This window comes from Chiloscyllium plagiosum, unplaced genomic scaffold (assembly GCF_037043375.1).
Source record: "Chiloscyllium plagiosum isolate Xiang-an unplaced genomic scaffold, Cpla_swu_hap1 HiC_scaffold_44, whole genome shotgun sequence".
Classification (NCBI taxonomy): Eukaryota; Metazoa; Chordata; class Chondrichthyes; order Orectolobiformes; family Hemiscylliidae; genus Chiloscyllium; species Chiloscyllium plagiosum.
This window is the reverse complement of record NW_028270182.1, coordinates 9,880,889-9,906,724: the sequence shown is the minus strand read 5'-3', so window position 1 is coordinate 9,906,724 and position 25,836 is coordinate 9,880,889. Positions and strand designations below refer to the sequence as shown.

At 41.9% G+C, this 25,836-nt stretch overlaps 1 pseudogene; it reads right to left on the bottom strand.

The window, feature by feature from the left end:
* Positions 1-6,009: 6,009 nt before the first annotated feature.
* On the bottom strand, positions 6,010-22,110 carry LOC122544430 (cytoplasmic 60S subunit biogenesis factor ZNF622-like; annotated as a pseudogene).
* Positions 22,111-25,836: the final 3,726 nt, after the last annotated feature.

The window sequence follows — 25,836 nt, the reverse complement described above, 5'->3', positions numbered from 1 at the left end:
TCATAGAGTTGCGTCCCTTAATACAGGAGCTTCCTCTAAGTCAGTTTCTCCTGAACAAGGGTCTCCCACTCCCTGAGCGCTGACTCAGTGGGATAGCACTACTGCCTCGCAGCACCAAGAATCTGGGTTCAAGTCTAACCTTGGGCAACTATGTGGGACTTGCACATTCTCCCTGTGTCTGCATGTGTTTTTCTCTGAGCGTTATGGTTTCCACCCCCAGTTCATAAATGTGCAGACGAGATGGATAAGCCATGGTATAAATTGCTGACAGCAATACGGTGGTAGGGTTGGGTTGCTCTTTGGTGGATTGCTGAAGACCTGATGGGCCAAGTGGCCTCTTTTGCACTGTAGGGATTCTATGATTGACATCAATGTCACATTCCTTGAAGGAAGCCTTCAGGGACTCTGAAATGTTTCATTTTACCTCCTCCCCTTCATTTCTGCACAGAACTGGGCACAACAGTGGGGGCTGGGTGAAATCAAACTGCTGGAGAAACTCAGCAGGTCTGGCAACAGTTGTGGAGAGAAAGCAGAGTTATTGTTTTGAGTGAGAGCAACAGGGAAGATAGGAGCAGGAGGAGGCTATTTAGCCCTTGAGCCCACTCCATCATTCAATGTAATAATGAGTAGTTATTGAGTTCAATGCTCTCATCCTGATCTCCACCATATCCCTTGATCCCTTTAGCCACAGAAGCTGTGCCTCCCTCCTCCTGGATGAAAAAAAAAAGTCCAGGCGTCTTCCTTCACCGTTTTTGTGAGGCTTGGGACTATGCATACTTAAAGCAAAATATAACAGTCAATGAAGCAACAAAATACCCAAACGTGTCCATAGCAATATACAAACAAATGAATGAACACACATTTAAAAAAGGTGAATATTAGAATACACCAATCTTCAAATATGTGAACCTTCAGATACACAAATGTACACATAGCTAACAAGAGAGGGAGTCACGAGATAAATGCCAGGGGAAAGCACATAACTAATGTGGATTAGTGGTGCTGGATTAGCACAGCAGTTCAGGCAGCATCCGAGGAGCAGTATCGGGCAAAAGCCCTTCATCAGGGCCGCCTGAACTGCTGTGCTCTTCCAGCACCACTAATCCAGAATCTGGTTTCCAGCATCTGCAGTCATTGTTTTTACCTACATAACTAATGTGATCTATACTTTCAACAAAGAGAAATTCTGGGACTTAAAACTCAATGTGTTTTAAGAGAAATAAAAGTTTTTTGAGAGAGAAATAGTAGCCTTTTATTTGTCATTTCTACCACATACAACTGACACAGTAAAAATGAGACAGTGTTCCTCCAGGACCAAGGGTGCTACATGGACAGCACAAACAACATGATTGTAAATGACATAAAGTGCATAAGAAGTGCAAAAACACGCAAGTCACAGTGTGATATAAAAATGATAAATAATTGACATTTTTCTAGCATTCGAAGTCATGCAAAGATTTGAGATGGAAAAGAGTCCAATTATACAATGTCAAGGAGCCTGATGGCTTGGGGGAAGAAATTGTTGCACAGTCTGCCCGTGAGAGACTAAGTGTTCCAGACTCTTCTACCAGATGGCAGGAGGAAAACAGTTTGAGTGAGGGGTGTGGGAGGTCTTCCACAATCCGCTTAGCCTTTTGGATGCAGTGTGTGTTTTAAATGTCTGTGATGGAGAGGAGAGACAGCCCGATGATCTTCTCAGCTGTCCTGACTATCCGTTATAGGGTCTTACAATCAGAGATGGTGCAATTCTCAAACCAGGCAGTGATGCAGCCACTCAGGGTACTCTCAATGAACCCTCTGTAGAATGTGGTGAGGATGGGTAGCAGGTGGACTTTCCTCAGCCTACACAGAAAGTAGAGATGCTGCTGGGTGTTTTGCTGTCTTTGGATCTGGTGTGGAGGGTCCAGATGAGACTCCCCGACAGGTGTGTGCCAAGAAATTGGGGTCTCTTCACTATCTCCACGGGGGAGCTGTTGAGGTCCGGTGTAGAGTGGTTGCTCAGTGTCCTCCTGAAGTCAACGACTATCTCTTTCATCTTGACCATGTTCGGAGACAGGTCGTTGGCCCTGCACCAGACCGTGAGCCACTGCACCTCTTCTCTGTATGCTGACTCATTCATGCTGATGAGACCCACTACGGTCATATCATCAATGAACTTGATGATGTGATTCAACCTGTGTATCGCTGCACAGTCATGTGTCAGGAGGGTGAGCTTATAGTGGATTGAGCACACAGCCCCAGGGGAGGGGTTGGGGGTGCATGCTCAGTGTGACACTGTTGAAGATGCTGTTCCCAATTCGGACAACTGAGGCCTCCCAGTCAGGAAGCCCAGGATCCAGTTACAAATGGAAGCATTTAAGCCGAGCTTTCCAATCAGGTGCTGAGGAATGTTAGTGTTAAATACAGAACTGAAGTCTATGAACAGTATTCTGATTTAAGTGTCCTTCTTCTCCAGGTGGGTGAGGGCCAGATGGAGGGTGGTAGAAATGACATCATCTGTTGAGCAGTTGAGTCGAAACACAAACTGCAGGGTGTCCAGCAAGGGGGAAGGGGGGGAAGCAGGGTGGCAGCAGGGTCTTAATATGCCTCATCACAAGCCTCCTGAAGCACTTCATGATGACGGGTGTAAGCGCAAAGGACAGTTGTTGTTGAGACGAAATTGTGGTAAAAAATACCGATGTCAGCAATTTAATAAAGAATCGTTAGCAGGCAAATGACATCGTTGACTACAACTGAAATTGTATAGTAAGCTAAATAATGACTCAGTTGTCAGTTTACATGAAATCAGAAATCACCCATAAGTCTTAGAAATCCAAGGGACTAGTGAGAATGACAAACTGGGAAAGAAGTGTTGTGAAAACAAACCTGTTCTGGTGAAAGTAATCATAGTTTAAGTTGACAAACCCCCAGAGCACAGTGACTGCACTGAGTACTTTGAAGACCATTTTCGTGGTATTTCCTGTATTCAAGTAGATACTGGCTTTCAAATAGCCCATGGTTTTGTAGCATGACACATGATATACTTCATTCAAAACTCCATTGCCTGGACTACTGTTGAATTAATGCATTACATAATAACATCATTCATTGTGATTCCATTGTTAAACACATTGACAGTCAGAAACATTATATTACCCAACAGAGCTCACAGGAGACTCCAAGGTCAGATGACTGGGGACAGTGGCAGTGACCCAGGAGATGGGGAAAGCAGAGGAAATCCATGATTTTGCTGTTTGTTATACCTGGGTGGTGTTCATTGTTTATTCCATATTGAAGCGATTTGATTACTTGGGATATCCGGTTCCTCTACTAACATTTGTGAGAAAGATTGGCTTCATGCTCCAGTTTCTGAGTTGCTACACAAACACCTTTATGTAGTTACCCAGAGGAAACTATGAAGAGTTGAAGAATGAGATAACGCATCCCTTCACAAAGTTGATCAAAGTAATTAGATGATGTCTTCTGCCAATGCCCAACGTCAGTAAGAATGTTCATTAGACTCAAAATGTTAACTTCATTTCTTTTGAGTTTCTCCATCGATTTCTGTTTGTGATCACTGATAACTGTCCATCCACAGTTCTTCATTTTATTTATTCTAACATTAATATGCCCAGTTTGTTTCATGCTGTGTTCGATTGTGTGTTTGGTGCAGTTTAAATTTTTTTTCATAAAATGGCCCTATTTGAGAAAGTTGTGTCACTGCTCAGATCATTAAATACATAATGTCTCAAGATTAAAATTCAGATCTGAGTTACCCACCTTTTTGTATGCTTGATACTTGATGAAGAGCGATGAGTGGCTTAGGGACAGGTAGCATTGAGGAGGCAGGGAGGCTGCAGAAGGATTTGGGCAGGTTAGGAAAGCGGGCAAAGAAGTGGCAGATAGAGTACAACATGGGAAAGTGTGAGGTCATGCACGTTGGTAAGAATAGATTATTTTCTAAATGGGGCGGAAATTCAGAAGTCTGAAGTGCAAAGAGATGTGGGAGTTCTAGTCCAGGATTCTCTCAAGGCAAACTTGCAGGTTGAGTCAGTAATTAGGAAAGCAAATGCAATGTTGGCATTTATTTTGACAGGATTTGGTTATAAAAGCAGGGAGGTACTTTTGAGGGTCTATAAGGATCTGGTCAGGCCATGTTTGGAGTAGTGTGTGCAGTTTTGGGCCTCATATCTCAGGAAGGATGCAGCGTGTTTAAAGGGGGTTCACAAGAATGGTGGGAGAAAGTGAGGACTGCAGATGCTGGAGAGCAGAGTTCAAAAGTGTGGTGCCGGGAAAAGCTCAGCAGGCCAGGCAGCATCCGAGGAGCAGGAGAATCAACAAGAATGGCCCCAGGAATGAAAAGTTTAACATATGATGAATGTTTGAGGACTATGGGTTTATACTGGATGGAGTTAAGGAGGACGATGGGGCATCTAACTGAAACATACAGCATACTGGACGGCCTGGTCAAAGTAGATGCTGGGAAGATATTTCCATTGGTAGGAAAGACTTGGAGCTGAGGGCATAGACTTAGAGTTTAGGGAAGACCCTTTAAAATGAAGATAAGGAGAGATTTCTTCAGCCAGAGAGTCATGAATCTATGAATTCACTGCCACAGAATATATTTAAGACTGAGATAGATAGGTTCTTGAGTATGGTTATGGGGAGAAAACAGGAGAACGGGGTTGAGAAACTGATCAGCCATAATGGAATAGTGGTGCAGACTCAATGGGCTGAATGGCCTCATTTCTGCTCCTATGTCTTAAGGCCTTATGTATCAAAATGAGATTGGATTACTGTATTAAGTATTTAACAATGGCTTCAATAATGAAAACTGCTTAACTTTCTAAGTTGACACAAGGGCAAACCTATGAAATGCATGAAGTTAAAAATCACACAACACCAGGTTACAGTCCAACAAATGTATTTGGAAGCACTAGGTTTGGGAGCACTGCACCTTCTTCAGGTGTTTGTCAAGCAGGACTAGAAGATACAAAACTTACAGCAAAATATTACATGCAAGTAAAATGATAAAATTAACAACAATCGAGGATTGTTCAGTCTTTCATCTTTTAGAAAGAGTTACAGGGTTTGGTTCATTAATATGTAAATCCCAGAACTTTGAAGTTACATTCTCAAGTTAAGGTTTTATATATAAAAAGGTGACATTTCGGCTCAGACAATACATTAAAAGTTTGAGGTTCAGAGTCAGTCTGTATCTTAATCTTGACTCAGACTGGTTCTATTTTCCAAAGTGGAATTGACCCAATATTATATGGATTGACTGCCTACCGGTTGTGCATGTATTGAGCAAAATTGAATATATCTGTCGTTATAATTCTGCAAATACCAATTCACCCTGTGGACTTCTGTGTGTGCGTGCGAAAGAGAGAGACAGAATGTGAGCGTGTGCGTGTGGATGTGCGCGCATATGCCCCAAAAAAATACACATCTGGTAAGTACCCAATGCAGACAGTCAATCCATATAATAATGTTGTAAATAGGACTAGTCCTGAGTCAAGATTGCAATATGGACAGACGCTGACTTCACACCTTTAATGCATTGTCTGAGCTGAAATGTTACTTTTTAATAAAACATTAACTTATCTTGAGAATGTAGTTCTGGGATTTACTTGTTAATGAACTGAAACCATAACCCATTCTAAAAGATGGAAGACTGAACAACAATCGAGGTTTGTTAAATGTATCATTTTACTTGCATGACAATAACCTTTTGGTATAAATTCTTTGTCTTACGGTCTTGCTTCACAACCACCTGATGAAGGAGCAGCGCTCTGAAAGCTAGTGCTTCCAAATAAACCTGTTGGACTCTAACCTGGTGTTGTGATTTTTGTTTAAAAAACTTTGCCCACCGCAGTCCACCATCAGCTCCTCCGCATTATGAAAACAGGGCAAATGCGTAAAAACAGAAATCTCAATCAGAAAAGACATCAACAATTCTAAAGTACAGTGCTGCAAATATCCGCCACAGTTGCCAGGTAACCTGTACATTGTGTCTGCTGGCAATTGCTAAAATAGGATTTGAGGTCTGAAATGCATCTGCTCTGTTGCATTGTTGGACAATCCTGTCTTCAACATCCCCTTGGGATTTCATTCTTTGTATATATTGCATGCCCCGCTCTTTTCTCTGAGATGCTGCTTTTGCTGTGAGGAAAGAGAGAACGTGAAAAATCATCACCAATTTACTATCAGATCATTCGTGCTCATTCGGATCTTTTTAAAGGAAGAAATGGAGTTGATTATGTATTATCAACCTTAATACTGTCAACAGGAAATACCTTACGTTTAATTCGATTGTAAAACGGAATCCACAAAATAAGTGGAATTTTCCACAAATTCAGAGGTTTCAAGCACTCAAGGTACATTCAAGCAAACACACGAGAAGCTCAGCTCACTGTTTATTTAATGCATCAGTCAGCAGAACACAATTTTTTTGAATCAGGAATCACAAATCACGCTAAAGATTCAGATGGGTATTTTTCAGCATTCCAGACTCATCACAGAGCTTAACAACCTCTGCCTCCATTGCTTATTCCTTGCTGCAACAACCCCCCCCCCCCCCACACCCCCCCACTTAGACAATAATCGTTCATTACCTTTTCATTCACAGCTACCGTAGACACCTTTTCATAAAATTACAACATTCAAAAGATATATGGATGGATACATGAATCGGAAAGATTGGAGGGATATCAGCCAAGAGCAGGCAGGTGGGACTAGTTTAGTTTGGGATTGTGGTCAGCATGGGCTTGTTGGGCCTGATTCCACGCTAAATGACTCTATAATTGTAGTATCTGTACAATATAAAAGCAGGCTATTTGGCCCATCGAATTTACACTGATCCTCTGGAAAGCATCCCACCCAAACCCAATCCCTTACCATATCCTTGGGACCATGCACTTCCCACAGCTAATCCACCTAGCCTGCACACTATGTACAAGTTAGCATGGTCAATCCTCCTAACCAGCACTCCTTTGGACTACAGGAGGAAATGTGAGCACTCGGAGGAAGCCCACGCAGACATGGGGAGAATGTGCAAATTCCACATAGACAGTTGGCTGAGGGTGGAATCGAACCCAGGTTCCTGGCACTGAGAGGCAGCAGTGCTAACCATTGCGTCACCATGCTGCTCTTATTGCATTTTAAATTCTTTCTAGTTCTGATGAAAGATCAGAGTTGAAATGTTAGCTCTGTATCTCTCTTTCTGCAAATGCTGCCAAACTCAAGTGTTTCCAGCAGGCTTTTAACTTCAGATTTCCACTATCCATAGTATTACTCTTCTGACTTACCAAGCTCACTTGACCAGCCTAATGCCTTGTATTGTTGCAGCACTCTGCCCAAGGTGCAAGTCCCAGTAGTAGCCACTGCTCTAGAAATACCAAAATGTTGTTTACAATTTCTCAGCAACGATCGATGACCAATTTTAGCACCTATGAAAATTCAGCAAAAGAAAAGCACATTAAAAATATTGCAAGCACATTTAATTTATTCAATATTTCTTTAGTTTGATGCTTGGAGCACCTGGCATTGCCTGGGTACAGTCCTGTCCACAAAAGACAAAACAAATCCAACATCAGTCTACTCTCAAATCAAAATAATGGAAGGCATTGTCAGCAGGGTTACCAAGCAGTTCTTGACAAAACACAATGATGTTCACCAAGCCCACTCAGTTCCTGACCTCATTACAGCTTTGGTCTAAACATGGACAAAAAAAAAAGGTGAATTCCAGAGTTGAGGTAAGATGACTGGCCTCGACATCAAGGTGGCATTTGACAAAGTATGGTACTGAAGCGACTGAACAAAACCAAAGTCAATAGGAATCACGGGGAAAAATAAATTACTTCTGGTTGGAGTTATTACTGATGTATTGAGGTCAATCATCTCAACCACAGGACATCACTGCAAGAGTCTAAGGTAGTATGCTAGTCCATCTTCAACAGTCCCATCAATAACTTTCCTTCCAGCATTTGGTCATAGGTTGGACATTTGCTAACAAGCGCACTGATAAATTTATTCAGAATAGTCAGCATGGCTTTATGCGGGTGAGTTCTTGTCTCACAAATTGAATCTACAGGGACTTGACCAAACCATTTGACAAGGTCCCTCATGGTAGGCTGGTTCAGTCACATGGGATACACGGTGAGTTGGCAAGTTGGAAAAGGTGGCTTGGTCATAGCAGACAGGTAGCAGCTGTGGAGGGTGCTTTTCTGACTGAAGGTCTGTGACCAGTGGTGCTCTGGAAGGATCAGTGCTGGGATCTGTTTGTAATAAGTAATAGGCTTTAGGTGAAAAAAATGTGATGGCCCAACTAGTAAACTTGCACTGAAAATTGGTAGAGTTGTGGATAGTAATTCAAAGTTTGGGTGAAGATTTGTAGCTCGGGTGCTCGTTGCTGTGGTTCTGTTCGCCGAGCTGGAAGTTTTTGTTGCAAACGTTTCGTCCCCTGTCTAGGTGACATCCTCAGTGCTTGGGAGCCTCCTGTGAAGCACTTCTGTGGTGTTTCCTCCAGCATTTATAGTGGCCTGTCCCTGCCGCTTCCGGTTGTCAGTTTCAGCTGTCCGCTGTAGTGGCCAGTATATTGGGTCCAGGTCGATGTGTTTGTTGATGGAGTTTGTGGATGAGTGCCATGCCTCTAGGAATTCCCTGGCTGTTCTTTGTTTCGCTTGCCCTATAATGGTAGTGTTGTCCCAATCAAATTCATGTTGCTTGTCGTCTGCGTGTGTGGCTACTAGGGATAGCTGGTCGTGTCGTTTCGTGGCTAGTTGATGTTCGTGGATGCGGATCGTTAGCTGTCTTCCTATTTGTCCTATAAGGATAGTGGGGATAGTAAGGAAGGTTATCAACCAATACAGCAGAATATAGGCCAGTTAGAAAGTGGTCAAAGAAATGGTAGATGGAGTTTAATCCAGCCAAATGTGTGGTCGTACATTTTGAGCAGTCAAATGCAAGAGGAAAGCATACAGCAAATGGCAGGACCTTTAGGAGCACTGACAAAGATCTTTGTATCCTCTCTAGCCACTGGAGAGGCCCCAGAGGACTGACAAGTAGCTAATGTTGTTCCTCTGTTCAAGAAGGGGAAATAGGGATCATTCAAGAAATTGTAGACCAGTGACGGGAAGCTATTGGAAGGATTCTTAGGGATGGGATTTAAACGCATTTGGAAAAGAATTGCCTAATTAGGGACACTCAGCATGGCTTTGTGCAGGACAGTTCATATCTTACTAACGTGATTGATTTGTTTGTGGTGATTGATAAGGATAGAGCAGTGCATGTTGTTTACATGGATTTTAGTAAGAGTTTTGACAAGGTACCTCGTGGTAGGCTCAGGGAGAAAATTGAGATGCGTGGGATCTGAGGTGACTCGGCCGGGTGGATTCAGAATTGGCTTGCCCACAGAAGACAGAGGGGAGTGTTGGATGGCTGTTTTTCAGGCTGGAGGTCTATGACAAGAAGCTTTACGAAGGGATCCACACTGGGACCTCTGCCATTTGTGATTTTTATAAATGACTTGCATGAAAATGTAGATGGGTGGATTAGTAAGTTTGTTGATGACAAAAATCGGAGGTGTTGTGGATACAGTAGCTTGTCAAAGAATAGAATGGGACATAGGTTAGTTGAAGAGATGGGCGGAGAAATAGCAAATGGATTTCAATCCAGGCAAGCATGAGGTGTTGAGACTCAGTGATCAAATGTTAAGGGAACATTAAATGGCAACACCCTTAACAGCAATGATGTACAGAGGGATCTTGGGGTCCTAATCCATAGCTCCCTGAAAATGGCCACAAAAGTAGACTGGACGATAAAGAAGGCACATGCCATGCTTCCTTTTATTGCTTGGGGCATCAAATACAAGAGTCAGGATGTGATGTTGCAGCTTTATAAAAGTTTGTTTAGGTCACACTGAGTATTGGTGATCATTGGTGGACACCACACTACAGGAAGGATGTGGAGGCTTTTGAGAGGGTGCAGAAGACTACTATTACCAGGCTCTACCTGGATTAGAAGGTATGAGCTGCAAGGAGAGGCTGGACAAACTGGGCTTGTTTTCTCTGGAGTGGCAGAGGCAGAGGGACACCTGATAGAAGTTCATAAACCTTTGAGAGGCATAGACATGGTTGACATGTCAATCTTTTCCCAACATTGAAACATCAAAAACTAGAAGGCATGCATTAAAGGTAAGGATAGGTGTGCGCCGGGGGGGGGGGGGGGATAAAAAAGAGTTCAAAGGAGCTATGAGGGGCAAGACTTTTGCTTTTAAAAACACAGTGGTAGGTGCCTGGAACACAGTGCCAGGGGTAGGAATGGAGGCAGATACATTAGGGGTGGTCAAGGTGCCTTTGGCTAAACACATGAATAAGGAAGGAATGGAAGGATATTGACCACAGGCAGGCAGAAGGGATTAGTTTAACTTGCCGTCATATTCTGCACAATATTGTGGGCCAAATGGCCTGTTCCTGTGTTATATTGTTCCACGTTCTATGTACAGAGACACCTTGGCGTGCAAGTCCATAGCCTCTTGAAAGTGGCAGTAAAGTCAAGACAATGACTTGGTCATGGAAATGATTACAAAATTTGGCAACTCGTGTGGCAACTATAGTTCAGCCACATTTGGAGTATTCTGTGCAGTTCTGGCCTCCACGCTATTGGAAGGATGTACAGGCTTTGGAGAGGGTGCAAGAGAGGTTTACCAGGATGATGTCTGGATTGGTGTGTAGTAGCTATAAGGAGAAGTTGGACAAACTTGAACTGTTTTTGCAAGAGATTCAGAGGCTGAAGGGTGATCTGATGGGATATAAAATTGAGAGGCTAATGGAAGGCCACTCATCGGATAATTGGGAGTCTTTTTCCAAGGGTGGAAATGTCAAATCTAAGGGGACATAGGTTTAAGGGAAGAGGAATAAAAGTTTAAAGGAGATGTGCAAGGCAAGTGTTTATTTCAAAAATAGAGGTGCCTGGAATGCATTGCCAGGGTAAGTGGCAGTAGCATGTATGATAGCAGAAATGATAGTTTAAGAGTCAGATGTGTACAGGCTGGGAATAAAGGGACATGGCTCATGTGCAGGCACATGGGATGAGTTTGGAATGGTCAGTGCTGAAATGGCATGCTAAAGGGCCTGGTCCTGTGCTGACTGTTCCAAGTTCTATTAAAAGCCCTTCCTGACACCAAACATGCCGCTTGGGCACAAAACTCCTTTTCAAATGTACAATCACAGGAAGTATTATAATTTCTATTTTTGAGATCCTATTAATCAGTAATGTTCATCATATATAGTTAAAAATCATGCAACACCAATTTATAGTTGAACAGGTTTATTTGAAAATATAAGCTTTTGGGGCGCTGCTCCTTCATTAGGTAGCTAAAAGCACCAAGGAAGTTTGAAAAAAATACTTACCTTGCACATCTCCTTTAAAGTTTTCTCCTATTACTTTAAATCTATGCCCCCGCCCCAGTATTTAACATTTCCACCCTCGGGAAAAAAACTTCCAGACTCCGAAAGCCTGTACTTCCTGTCAGACTTTAACATGATTGTTGTGGTTCTGTTCGCCGAGCTGGGAATTTGTGTTGCAGACGTTTCGTCCCCTGTCTAGGTGACATCCTCAGTGCTTGGGAGCCTCCTGTGAAGCGCTTCTGTGTTGTTTCCTCCGGCATTTATAAACGTCTGCAACACAAATTCCCAGCTCGGCGAACAGAACCACAACAACGAGCACCCGAGCTACAAATCTACTCACAAACTTTGAACTATAACTTGGTGTTGTGTGATTTTTAACTTTGTCCATCCCAGGCCAACACCGGCACCTCCGCATCATCATAAATAGGAAACTACACATACAAAATGAAGCATCAGTATCAGGTAGATGCCATGACATTTTTCTTTATGAGAAAGCCCTACTCAAAAGAGAGGTAACAATAAATTGCAACTCCATTTTCTAACCAGCACAAAAATGAATTTCATTAATGCAATGCCTGAAGTCGTCTTGTTTTTAAATAGGAAAAGTGGTTCAGAAGAGAATTGCATTTTGATATTTGACACTGATCACTGTTTCTATCCACCTGCCGTGTCCTCCCTCTACGCCCATACAATAAATCAAATGCATGTGTTAAAATGAAACCACAAGCACTATTGTAGGCCTAATATGAAAATTATTTTTTTCTTTCCAAATCTACCTAAAAGAGAATTGAGTGAATGGATTGTCTAAGCTCAAGACAGTGATGAACAAAAGGCACTTTGATGTTGTTCTGACAAAACATGGCATGAGCATGCTCTCATTAAGTTAACTGATCGTCCATGTAATCCCAAAGTAGTGGAACACTACTGTTAAAATCCTTGACAATACATTTTGATAAAGTGACTAAAATTATGTTATTTGTTCTGGAAAATGTTCTTTTTACTTATTACTTATCGTATAACATTTGAGACATTAGTAGCTAAAAATCTGATTTACTGGTAATACTCAAACAGCCTTGAGCGTTCAAGCCCATTTCCTAGTAAATATGGAAAAATGCCAGAGAACTCCAGGTCCCTTCAGGTAAATGCAGCACATCAGGGTGAAGTATAAAGTTACCCATACTTATATCTATATTTAAAGGCTGTTTTTGGATTATTGTAAAAGGACTATAGAAAAGATGTTCTGAAATTTAAAAGGGTTCAGTCTTAGGGCAAATTCTTGATTCATTTTTATTTTAAAAGAAAGAAGAATAGAACATCTAGAAATTGAAAATATAATAAGTAAGCTAGAATGATTTTCTTTTGCATAACCAACCATAATGATTTGTGAACAATGAAACACAAGTCAAAAATACATCAGATTTCCTCAAACAACTTACCAGCTGAAAATACATAGGATTGTACCCTCATTGTGCTTACTTTTTAGGCACACACAAGGGCAGCCATTAACTTTTCTGTGCTAGCTCTCTCCAAGAACAATTCCATCAATCATACTTCTCCACCTTTTCTCAATAAGCCAAACATTTTATTTTCTAATGATTACTCAATTTCCTTATGGAAGTCATTACTGAATCTATTTCCACCACACTCCTTAGACAGTACCTGCAACTTCTATTCACTAAAAGAACAAGGGTAGCATAAGAAAGGGATCAACCTGTACTCTCCCTCTAAGCCACAATCATCCTGACCAGTACATGGTATATGTTTATACAAACTGCAGTAGTTTGAGAAAATGGCACAACACCACTTTCCCAAGGGTATCCCACGAAAAGAATTGTATTTTAATATGGAGGAAAATGGTAGTGAGGCCAAAAGGGGTTCAGACAATCTGAAGATCAGGAAACAGGATTATACCAAGCTTTTGTCAATAAAAATGTCAAACCAAAATACATTACAGTGAGTGTCTGCTCAGGAGCAATAATAAATAATTACTTATAACAATCCAGTATAAAAAGCCTTAACAGTTCGGGAGAAGAGAGCCATATTGGAGTTGAAAATTACTCAGTTTCTCTCTTCACAAATGCTGCCACAGAGTTTCTCCAGCACTTCAATTTTAAATTGATTCCCAGCATCTGCATTATTTCACTTATTACCATCGATAGTGCTCTCGTTTAATTTATCAACATAGTGCATAAACATGGAACTTGCTCAACCTAGTCTGTGTAACAAAGATGCGAGATGACATATCAGGGCTGGATACAAAACAGAAGGAAACACAAGCTCCATTGTTTCCTCATTGGATTCCAAATTCTTGGTTGGCACATCTGCAGCTTTCATTTCAATATCTTCTCCATCTTTGTGAACAGGATAACTCCCTCTATGTAGGCAGAGAAGCAAAATAAAAAATGTCAGCAAACAGATTTAAAGTAGTCTCTTGTACTGGAATATGTAAGGGTGGTCCATGTTTGAAAGACACAAAATGGTTGACAAGAGTTAAATAAAATGAGACAGCCTGCTCCAGCATTAAGACACAAAATGGCTGACACGAGATAAACAGGATACACAGCCTATAAATAACAACTACTAATCTTTCTACTTTGCTTATAAAATAGAAAAGATATGGCCAGAAAGCAGATATTTACAGGGAAATTTATTCATCTTGCTATTTACCAACGCCTTTCAAGCCCATTTATCCTATTTTGATTTCTATAGTGTCTACACTCTGAGTCTGTTTGACAGGTGACAAGGTGGGAAATTGTGATTTAGGCTTTCACTGATTATGTTTTATCAGACTTCTTTGACACTATGTGGCCCAACAGTTAGAAGGAGAACACTTTTAAACAGAAATCATGAAGTGCGTGAAAACAGAGCTTGCTGTTTGGGAATAGGAAAACAAAATACATCCGAGACACAGAAATCCAAACCAAGACAAAGAAAACCCTTAGCACCGAGGTCACCATTGGCTTCTCCAAGCAAATTGCATCTTTTCTTTTCCTCATCACAAGCATTAACATGTTCAAGGGGCTCGCAGAGGGCAAAAAAAAGGGTTGGCAATGAAACGGCAGTTGCAAAGACCTAAGGGCAAAGGATGGGGTAACAAATGGAGGAAGGAGAGATAGTGTCTAAGAGCAATTAGCTGTTATAATGTTAGCAACCACAGGGAGCTGGAAAGGACATTGATGGGCATAAGGACATAAGAAACAGGAATAGGAATAGACCATACATGACCAATCAATCCTGTACTACTTTCCAAATAGATTGTGGCTGCTCGTGTTTCAATCCACTCCACTCTGCTCCCCTCTCTCTGGATTTAGAGACACAAATCAATCCATATCAAACATATGCAATGTTGCTGCATCCACAGCACTTCAGAGTAAAGAATTTCAAAGAACCACAACCATTTTAGGGAAGAAATTTCTCACTTCAATCCTATATCATCAGCCCCAATCCTAAAAGTGTCTCCCCTGGATGGAGGTTCCCCACCCATGGAAAACATCTTGGTTTCTGCTCTGTTAAGACCCATCATAATCTTAATCACTGCTAATTCTTCAAACCATAAGAACACAGACCCAATTTAATCAGCTTTTCTTCATAGCACACAGTCTTTTGATCCCAGAAACCTAGTGAACCTTCACTGTACTGCCCCCAAAGCAGTTATATTGTTCCTTAAATATGTCATAAAGCTGAGGTTCACCCACCCCCTCCCAGAAAACTGAAACCAAAATACCCAGAGGAGCACCTCACCACCTCAATCTGTTAAAAGGTGTGTGAAACGTGGCATACCCCTGCCTTTAACCACTTTTAGGAGTTAAATAAAAGAAATCCATGACACTTGCTTTAAAATTAACAAGTAACAATTTATTTATCCAACTCTAACAGTGAACAAATTAATTGAACTACTAACAAGCAGAATAAATCCCTTCTAACTATTTATGAATAAAGCAAGACTCTAATGGTATGTTGTTCCAATAAATACATGTTCCACGTACACAAAAGAAAGAATTCAGTCTCTCGAAATTACGACCAGGTTATTTATATTTATTGGATTCCCTACAGTGTGGAAACAGGCCCTTCGGCCCAACCAGTCCATGTGGCTTCCAAAATGTCCTGTGCCTTCTCCATTGATGCTTCAGTCAGAAATGCCTTCTGCATCAATTCTTTCTGTCAGGAATGTTAACTAGTTGTGCCGTTGGTACCACTGTTAGCGAGATGGTGCTTTCTCTACGACAGAGGAGGTTGAGAGAGCAGCGATTCTTGCTGGGGAGTTGAGGGCTGTTAGCTCTGCCAGATGGCAGGTAGCTCTAGGGTCTTTGTCCAACTGCCCCCTTCTTCGTACCCTTGATGACATTAATATTTCTCCACCAGAATTGTTGCTATGTTGTCGAAACCGTCAGACTTAAATTAAACAGGTTTTGTTGGTATCTAAGTACCTGGTTCAAATTGATTGGCTAAATTCAAAATCCATTTGTTTTGGTAATAAAGAAACAGCTGCTTGGCCAGCTAACTGTCCAGTGTTTCAATACTAATGTTTCAATTCGGGTGCTGCGTACTTGCAAACTTTCAAGCTGCTACTCACAGACATCCAATTTAAATCTCCAAGCCAATAGAAAGCACTTGAACTTTAAAAGGGACCATGCAATGCTATCTCTCCCTCGCATTTTCCAAACACCAAATTTGTAACTTCTTGCCTTCCAATTCACAAGTATTCTACTCAATTTTATAACAAATGCAAAAGCCCAAACTGCATACAGCATTCCAGATGTCGTTTCATCAAAGCCCTCTAAATTTGTCACAATACCTGCTTAATTATTGTACTTCAGTCCCCCTGCAAATAAAAGGCTAAACTTTTCAGGTGAACGGGGAGTCACAGCAGAAGCTGATGGGTGTATACCAAACTTCAGAAAGAAAAGATGATGAGTGACAAGATTCACAGAGCATGCATCAGTATGTTGAGAATTAAAGAGATGGAGAAACTAATTAAAAACCAATAAGAAGGCCAGGAATCTGCCAAAACAGCTGAACAAATGGCCCTGAAGAAGAGATTCTCAAGATCCCGATGGGCAAAGCGAAATCAGTTTTTACAAGGCGTGCTTGATATGAGCAAAAGGAAACCCAGAGTTATGTTTGCCATACAGCTGATTGCTGAGTCAAGGGTGGTTTTGACAGAGGTAACTGATCAAAGTAATAGATATCCTTCAAGTTAGTTCTCCCAGTTCAGAAGAGCATAGATGGTGCAATAATGGAGAGGAAACAATGGACAAAGAGTCAAGGATGAGCTGGGGATGAGATCATTAAATCAGATGAGAAAGCATGCCTGTTCAAAGACCAGTCCACAGCTTCCCAAAGTGGGGGCCATGAAAATTGAAATTCTGGGGTCCCAGGTTTTGAGGTAGCAGTGGCCATCACGGAGATTCACTCCAGTTGTGACAGCAGTAATCTCACTAACAGGCCCAAGCTTCACAGCACCTCCTGCAATGCCCAGGACAATTTCCAAGCCTTGCTATGTGGTCAAAAGTGGAAAAAGTCTGGGAAGCATTGGGCTAGGCAGTTTACATTTGAGCGTGCAGTTCCAAGCAAACTAGTTATGAACCCATAAGCAAATGCTCAAAGAGGTGGGGTTGACGGAAATATTGAAAAAACATGGATGGTGAGAGATAAAAGGCGATTAGGTTAAAGTGTCAAATATTAAACATTTTTAAAATAGTGCCCAAGTTTCTACCAAAAGCAGGATTATTTCTCATATACATGCAATATGAAAAAGGCATTTTTTGTTACCTAAAGTCATAGAAGTCTGCAAATTCAAGAGCAGCATCTCCATCTGTGAAGCGTTTACAATGGCTGCTGTCAACCATATGAGCTCGGACAGCTTCAGTCGAGTAAAAGGACCGCCCTTTCTCATTGCACCACAGGCAAACGTTTCCCAGACCAACCTTTGTAAGCATCACAAGCAGCTACTTCCATAATGCTGAATGAACCACATCCACAATCTTTTGGCATCTCATCAAATTTAAGTTTTGAACCCAAACAGTTAAAAATACACTCTACATAGAGCATTACAGCGCAGTACAGGCCCTTCAGCCCCCGATGTTGCATCAACCTGTGAAACCAATAAGAAGCCCATCAATCCTACATTACTCCATTCTCGTCCATATGCCGCTTCAGTGACCATTTAAATGCTGTAAAGTTGATCAGTCTATTACTGTTTCAGGCAGTGCGTTCCACACTCATACTACTGAGTAAAGAAACTACCTCTCACCTCTGTCCGATATCCATCACCCCTCAATTTGAGAGTATGCCTCCTCATGCTAGTCATCACCATCCAAGGAAAAAAGGCTCTCCACCCAATCTAACCCTTCGATTATCTGATATGTCTCAATTAAGTCACCTCTCAACCTCCTTCTCTCCTAACAAAAACAGCCTCAAGTTCCTCAACCTTTCCTCGTAAGATCTTCCATCTTTACCAGGCAACATTCTAGTAAATCTTCTCTGAACCCTTTCCAAAGCTTCCAAATTCTTCCTATAACGCAGTGACCAGAACTGCGCACAATACTCCAAGTGTGGCCGCACCACTGTTTTGTACAGCTGCAGCATGACCTCATGGTTCCGAAACTCCATCCCTCTCCCAATGAAAGCTAACACATCATAAGCCTTCTTAACAGCCCCTAACAGTGGCAATTTTCAGGGATCTATGTACGTGGACACAGAGATCTCTCTGCTCATTTACACTACCAAGAAACTTACCTTTAGCCCAGTACTCTGCATTCCTGTTACTCCTTCCAGAGTGAATCACCTCACACCTTTCCGCATTAAACTCCATTTGCCACCTCTCAGCCCGGCTCTGCAGCTTACCTATATCCTTCTGTAACCTACAACATCCTTTGGCAGTATCCACAACTGTACCAACTGCAAATTTAACTAACTCATCCTTCTATGCCCTCATCCAGGTCGTTTATAAAAATGACAAACAGCAGTGGACCCAAAACAGATCCTTACCATACACCACTAGTAACTGAACTTCTGGATGAACATTTCCCATCAACCACCACCCTCAACTAGCCAATTTCTGATCCAAACTGCTACATCACCCTCAATCCCATGCTTTCGTAATTTGTGCAGTAGCCTACCAAAGGGAACCTTATGAAAACGTCTTACTGAAATCCATAAAAGCCACATCAACAGCGTTAACCTCATCCATCTGTATGAGCACCTTCTCAAAGAACTCAATAAGGTTTGTGAGGCACTACCTACCCTTCACAAAACTGTGTTGACTATCCCTAATCAACTTATTCCTATTGAAATGATTATACATCCTATCTCTCATCACCTTTTCCAACAGTTTACTCACAACCAAAGTAAGGCTCCCTGGTCTGTGTCTACTCCCCAACTTAAACAAGGGAGCAACATTTGCTATCCTCCAACCTTCTGGCATTGTAGACAATGACTACAAAGATCAAAGCCAAAGGCTCGGCAATCTCCTTCCTGGCTTCCCTATTTTCACACTTTTCAGAATTTCCAACACTTCCTCCTTGTGAACCCCAATCCCATCTAGTCTAGTAGCCTGTTTCTCAGTATGCTCCTCAGCAACATTATTTTTCATCAGTATTCACACTGGAAAAAGACATTCATTTAGCGCTTTTCCTATCTTCTCTGACTGCATTCACAACTTCCCACTATTGTCCTTGATTGGCCCTAACCTAACTCTAGTCATTCTTTTATCCCTTATATAGCTATAGAAAGCTTTAGGGCTTTCCCTGATCCTATCCGTCAACAACTTCTCATGTCCCCTCCTCACTCGTCTTAGCTCTCTCTTTAGGTCTTTCCTGACTACCTTTTAACTCTCACTCGCCCTAACTGAGCCTTCGTATCTCATCCTAACATAAGCCTTCTTCTTCCTCTTGACAAGAGCTTTAACTTTCTTAGTAAACAACAGTTTACTAAGGAGTTTGTGCGTCTGTCATATGATCAATATTTTAAAATAGAGATAGAGTGTGGCGTGAACAGCAGTTTACTACAACTCCGAAATGCAAAACTAAACTAATTTAAGCATTGTCTTTTGACAGTCAATTTACTATGCATTAAAAATGATAGGTGGGTCATATTTCTCTGGCTATTATGTCCAACTGATGGTAGACTTAAATTTCTGAGTCTTCACTCATCCAAGCGATATGAAAGTGAGACCATCAGATTAAGGTATAGTCCCACTTCTCACTCAAGATCGCTCACAACCAAATTCAGCCAGATTAATTTTCACCAAATTCTCAGTTGTGTGTCAAATATTAATGCTACACTTTTAGAAAATGTCAACGCTGTGTCCAGGAGTTTGTTTAGTGTTCTTTTATGCTAGCTCTGCTTGGCAGTTCTCCATAGCAACACAGCTGGGGAAGGAATGTTAGTTACACAGTGAGAGGTAAAAGATCAAAGGATCCCTGTTTAACTAGGTCTGAATCACTGTATATGAAGATTCAACGCAGCAAGTCGACCACCCTTTCAGATGACTGGTTTTAATTGTCGCACTTATCAGACAATTTTCAGCAGCGACCCTATTTAATTTTCCTCTACAGTTTATGCCTTATTAAAAGCTAAGTGGATTAGTTTGTCATTAAGAACATTGTCAAAATGTACATTTCGTTCTTACTTACCCAGGTACTTCATCAAACCCTTTAGATCCACTAAATATTCAATGTCAGGAATAAAAAAAACTGTGCGTCTTTGTCATATGATCAATACTTTTCAATAGAGATCGAGAGTGATGTGAACAAAATAAGCAGTCTGTTATTGGAATACTGCCAGGTGGAGAGTCTTCACTCAGCTTACCTGCTCGGCTCTCGTTTTTAAACTGTTCCTCCTCATCACAGGCAGAATCCACATCCTCCCATTCACCTAGTAGAAAAAGTGCAAAGTTGAAACTAAAGGCATTTTTAAACTTATAATACATATAACAGTGTTCTATTTGATATAAATCTCTGTACAATGTTTGAGTGCGAATATATTCAGAGCTGGCAATATTTTCTCAGTCAATCAAGTGCAGATCAATTTAACTAGGTCCCCATTATGCCCAGGAGTGCAGTAAAAATCTCCTACAACCTCTTCCGTCAGTCAGAAGATACAGAGGCCTGAACACGCACCAGCAGGTTCAGGAACAGCTTCTTCCCAGCTGTTATTAGACTGATGAATGGACTCTCTAACTTCAAATATTACTGACCTTGCTAACAACGCTCTCACCTAGTGCACACCCTGTGCAATGTACCTTCCATTCCACTAAGCCTTTCTGATCTGTACATCTTTTGTTACTGTGATCTTCCTGCAATGCTCAGAAACAAAGCTTTTCAGTGTAATTCAGCACATGTGACAATAAATCAATTAAATCAAAATTAACGTACCCAGAAGTGAAATCATTTATTACTGAGAACACCTTTGTTAAAGGAAATACAAATTGCAACACTTATAAAACAAATTTTAAATAATTGAGGTTGCAGAAGTATCAGATGCTCACAAATAGTACCTTTTTGTCAGTAAGGCATTTCTATAACTTTATCAAAATGTGTTTAATGCATGTATTAATTAGGGTCTGAAGTATTAGGAGTGTACAGCCATCACATGCTGGTTGTTTAGATACACTCTCCACTCTATCGAAATAAATACTGGTGAATTGCTAAATGAGTTACCTTGTGCTTAGGAGTTAGAATATTTCTTAACAAGAGAGAAGGTGGTGGAAACTTTAGAGCAGTGGGCATATCCTATAGACAGTTGTTAAAACTGAACCAGAAACAAGATGTTGATTTGCTATTATTTACCATCATCTTCATCCTCCATCATAGTTTCCTCCTCAAAATACTTGAGCTGTTCCAATTTTGTGGCTCGCTGTTCGAACCAGAGTGACCGAGGTGGTTTGTCAGGCTTCTTCTTGTTCTGTTTGCTGCTAGCTGTGACCTGAGACTCAAAGTCTTCAGTTACTGGGACAACAGTCTTTTTCCTCTTTGAGGGAGCCAGCTGAATGGCTAGATTCGCGGTACCTTTGTCCATTCTATACTTGCTTAGCCCCATCTCCAAATCTTTCACATTCAGCCTTGATAGAGGTGTACAAGATGATTAGGGGTTTAGATAGGGTCGACAGTGAGAATCTTTTTCCACGTATGGAGTCAGCTATTACAAGGGGGCATAGCTTTAAATTAAGGAGGGGTAGGTATAGGACAGATGTTAGGGGTAGGTTCTTTACTCAGCGAGTCGTGAGTTCATGGAATGCCCTGCCAGTAGCAGTGGTGGACTCTCCCTCATTATGGGCATTTAAGCGGGCATTGGATAGGCATATGGAGGATAGTGGGCTAGTGTAGGTTAGGTGGGCTTGGATCGGCGCAACATCGAGGGCCGAAGGGCCTGTACTGCGCTGTATTCTTCTATGTTCTATGTTCTTTCCAGCTGTTCACTTGCGACGCTAGTGGACTTCTTTTCTGCGTCCTGGTGTTTCTTGGATTTTAAATGGTTATCATAGGCATTGAATGTGACAAATCTTTTACCGCAAGTCTGTAGCAGTCCCCTTTCTCTTCTCTTCGACAGCTGACCTCGGGGCCAATACACGTTCTTGGAAGTTTTCAACTGTCACCGGAGGCATGTCTGCGACTTTACGCTTCAGGTTATATCTGAGCCAATCTGTTTTGTAGTGAGACCTCTGAATCTCAGCATCGCCAAAAGCCACATGACACGTGATGCAGGTGTAGGAAGACATTGCTTAAAACAAAAATAACATTTAGAACACAGAAAACGAAATCAGGCCCACAAAGAACAAGCATTATCACCACTTTCCATTACAAATCAAATCCAGAGTGCATGCACAATTATCCTTGATATCAACAAGATCTGCTTCACCTCTTGGCTGTATTTATAGCTGCCTAGATCCCACACTCGAATTGTCTACTAAATCTCACTGGCTGTCTTCTCAGAGTCGTAGCGATGTACAGCATGGAAACAGGATCCTTCGGTCCGACTCAAGCATGCCAACCAGATATCCTAACTTAATCTAGTTCCATTTACCAGCACTACGCCCTTCCCATTCATATACCCATCCAGATGCCTTTTAAATGTTGTAATTGTACCAGCCTCAATCACCTCCTCTGGCAGCTCATTCCATACGTGCACCACCCTCTTGTGTGAAAAAGTTGCCCTCTAGCTCCCTTTTAAATTTTTCCCCTCTTGCCCTAAACCTATACCCTCTAATTCTGGACTTCCACACCCCAGGGAAAAGACCTTGACTACTTACCCTATACATGCCCCGAATGATTTTATAAACCTCGATAAAGGTCACCCATCAGCCTCTGACACTCTAGAGATAAGTCCCAGCCTATTCAGTCCCTCCCTGTAGCTCAAATCCTCCAATTCTGGCAACATCCTTGGAAATCTTTTCTGAACTCTTTCAAGTTTCACAACATTATTCTGAAGGGAGGGAGACCAGAATTGCACACAATATTCCAAAAGTGGCCTAACCAACAGCCACAACATGACCTATACTCAGTGCTCTGACCAATAAAGGAAAGCATACCAAACACCTTCTTCACTATCCTATCTATCTGCAACTCCACTTTCTAGGAGCTATGAACCACTTTTAAGATGCTCCGTCAAGTTAAATCTCTTTGGCCAAGCCTTCTAATAGAATGTGTCAGACTTGTCTGGTGACACTTCTGGGAAATGTCTTGGAACATTTTATATTAACGGTGCTACATAAATGCAAGCTTGCTGTGACATCACTGATATACAACATACATAGCTTTTAGGGGACTTACGGTGGACATGATTGCAACACCACTTTTGGACAGAGGTGGGTGTGTGGCGGGGGGGGATGCTGGAGAGATGGAGACAGGAATTTCAACAGCTTTGCCCCTTCCCTACCCTACAATTTGTGGACTACTTTTTAAAAACTTTTATTGCTCTTAACTCAAGTATTTAGGACTCAAGTGAGCCTCATGGCAAGTTCCTTTTAAAACAAACACTTTTCAAAAATCTCTTGTTTGGTTTCAAATGTTTTTTTTGTTAACCATTTGCAAAATCATCCACATTTTCAGATTAATTTTCCAAAGTCTCAGTTGAAAGGAAAACTCTGCAGGGGAGCGAAAGAGAACAATTACGGTTTTTAGTTGCCAACATAAAAATGATTATGAAGATCTTTAAAAATAATGAACATTTTAAATCCAAAGGAGGAATGCATTGCATTGGCATGCCAACCAGTATGCACGGTGCCTACAACAACTGCACTGTGTTGCAGGTTAAAGGAAACGTTGGTTATTGGGAAGGGGGAACATCTCCGGGACGCCTGCACCAATCAACCACACCGCCCCTGTGGCCCAACAGTTCAACTCCCCCTCCCACTCTGCCGAGAACATGGAGGTCCTGGGCCTCCTTCACCGCCGCTCCCTCACCACCAGACGCCTGGAGGAAGAACGCCTCATCTTCCGCCTTGGAACACTTCAACCCCAGGGCATCAATGTGGACTTCACCAGTTTCCTCATTTCCCCTCCCCCCACCTTACCCCAGTTCCAACCTTCCAGCTCAGCACCGCCCCCATGACCTGTCCTACTTGCCTATCTCCCTTCCCACCTATCCACTCCACCCTCCTCTCTGACCTATCACCTCCATCCCCACCCCATTCACCTATTGTACTCTATGCTACTTTCTCCCCCCCACCCCGCCCCAATCATTTATCTCTCAACCCTGCAGACTTCCTGCCTCTATTCCTGATGAAGGGCTTTTGCCCGAAACGTCGATTTTTCTGCTCCTTGGATGCTGCCTGACCTGCTGTGCTTTACCGGCACCACTCTAACTCAGACTCATAGGGAAAAGGCAGGCAAGTAGTGTTGCGGATTATCAAACCAGCAACAATTTCATTGAATAGGAGTGTAGACATGATGGGCAGAATAGCGTTCGCTGTTCCTATGTCATATGATCTGGAGAGGCCCTCATTTTTAGAATTTTTTTTCTGGATTTGTAACTGAGTTGAAGTTACGAATTGAACATTGAACAGCAGCTCGCGCTGAAAGCAGAGAACTAAGGCAGCTGCTTGCTGCTGAGAATTGGCCTGGACAATACTGCAACTTAAATAATATTCCAAGGATACTGTAGATGAACTATCACCAAACTGTTGTTTATACTCAGGGCTGGCAGCTGGGTTTGGTAGGGAGAATAAAGGTATGGATTATTTTCTAAACGGGGAGAAAATTCAGAAGTCTGAACTGCAAAGAAACTTGGGGGCTTCTAGTCCAGGATTCTCTCAAGATAAACTTGCAGATTGAGTCAGTGGTTAGGAAGGCAACTGCAAGTGGCATTTATTTTGAGAGCACTTGAATATAAAAGCAGGATTGAACTTCTGAGGTTCTATAAGGCTCTTGTCAGGCCACATTTATTTTTTCTTTATTCGTTCATGGGATGCTGGCGCTGCTGGCTCGGCAGGATTTATTGCCCATCCCTAATTGCCCACAATAATTAAGAGTCAATCACATTGCTGTGGGTCAGGAGTCACATGTAGGCCAGACTAGGTGAGGACAGTAGTTTCCTTCCCTAAAGGACATTAGTGAACCAGATGGGTTTTTCCAACAATCAATAAAGGATTCATGGTCACCATTAGATTCTTAATTCCAGATTCCTTTTTGAATTCATATGCCACCACCTGTCATGGTGGCATTTGAGCCTAGGTCCCCATTGTTTGGGTCTCTGGATAACAGTCCAGCAATCATACCGCCAGGCTATCATCTCCCTATTTGGAATATTGCGTGCAGTTTTGGGCCCCACATCTCAGGAAGAATGTACTGGCCCTGGAGCGTGCTCAGAAGAGGTTCACGAGAATGGTCTCAGGAATGAACAGCTTAATACATGAGGAACGTTTGAGAACTCTGGGTCTATATTTGATGGAGTTTAGAAGGATAATGGGAGATCTAATAGAAACTTACACAGTACTGAACAGACTGGGAAGTGTGGACGTTGGAAAGATGTTTCCATTGGTAGGAGAGACCAGGACCCGAAGGCATAGCTTAAGAGTAAAGGGGAGACCTTTTAGAACAGAGATAAGGAGAATCTTCTTCAGTCAGAGGGTGGTGAATCTATGGAACTCACTGCCACAGAAGGCTGTGGAGGTCAGGTCACTGAGTACATTTAAGACAGAGATGGATCGGTTCTTGAGTATCAAGGGGATCACGGGTTACGGGGAGAAAGCTGGAGAATGGGGTTGAGAAACCTGTCAGCCATGATTGAATGGCAGAGCAAACTCGATGGGCTGAATGGCCTAATTTCTGCTCCTGTATCTTATGGATTCATGAATCAAGGGATGGACTGGTGTTAACCAGCCAATCAGACAGAACCCTAATTACAAAAGATAAAAAGAACAATTCTGAATGGATTTTGGGAAACTTTCAGTGACTTAGTGTTTTTGCTTTCTCTAGTTTTCTATCAAGTTATCAAATTGAAAATT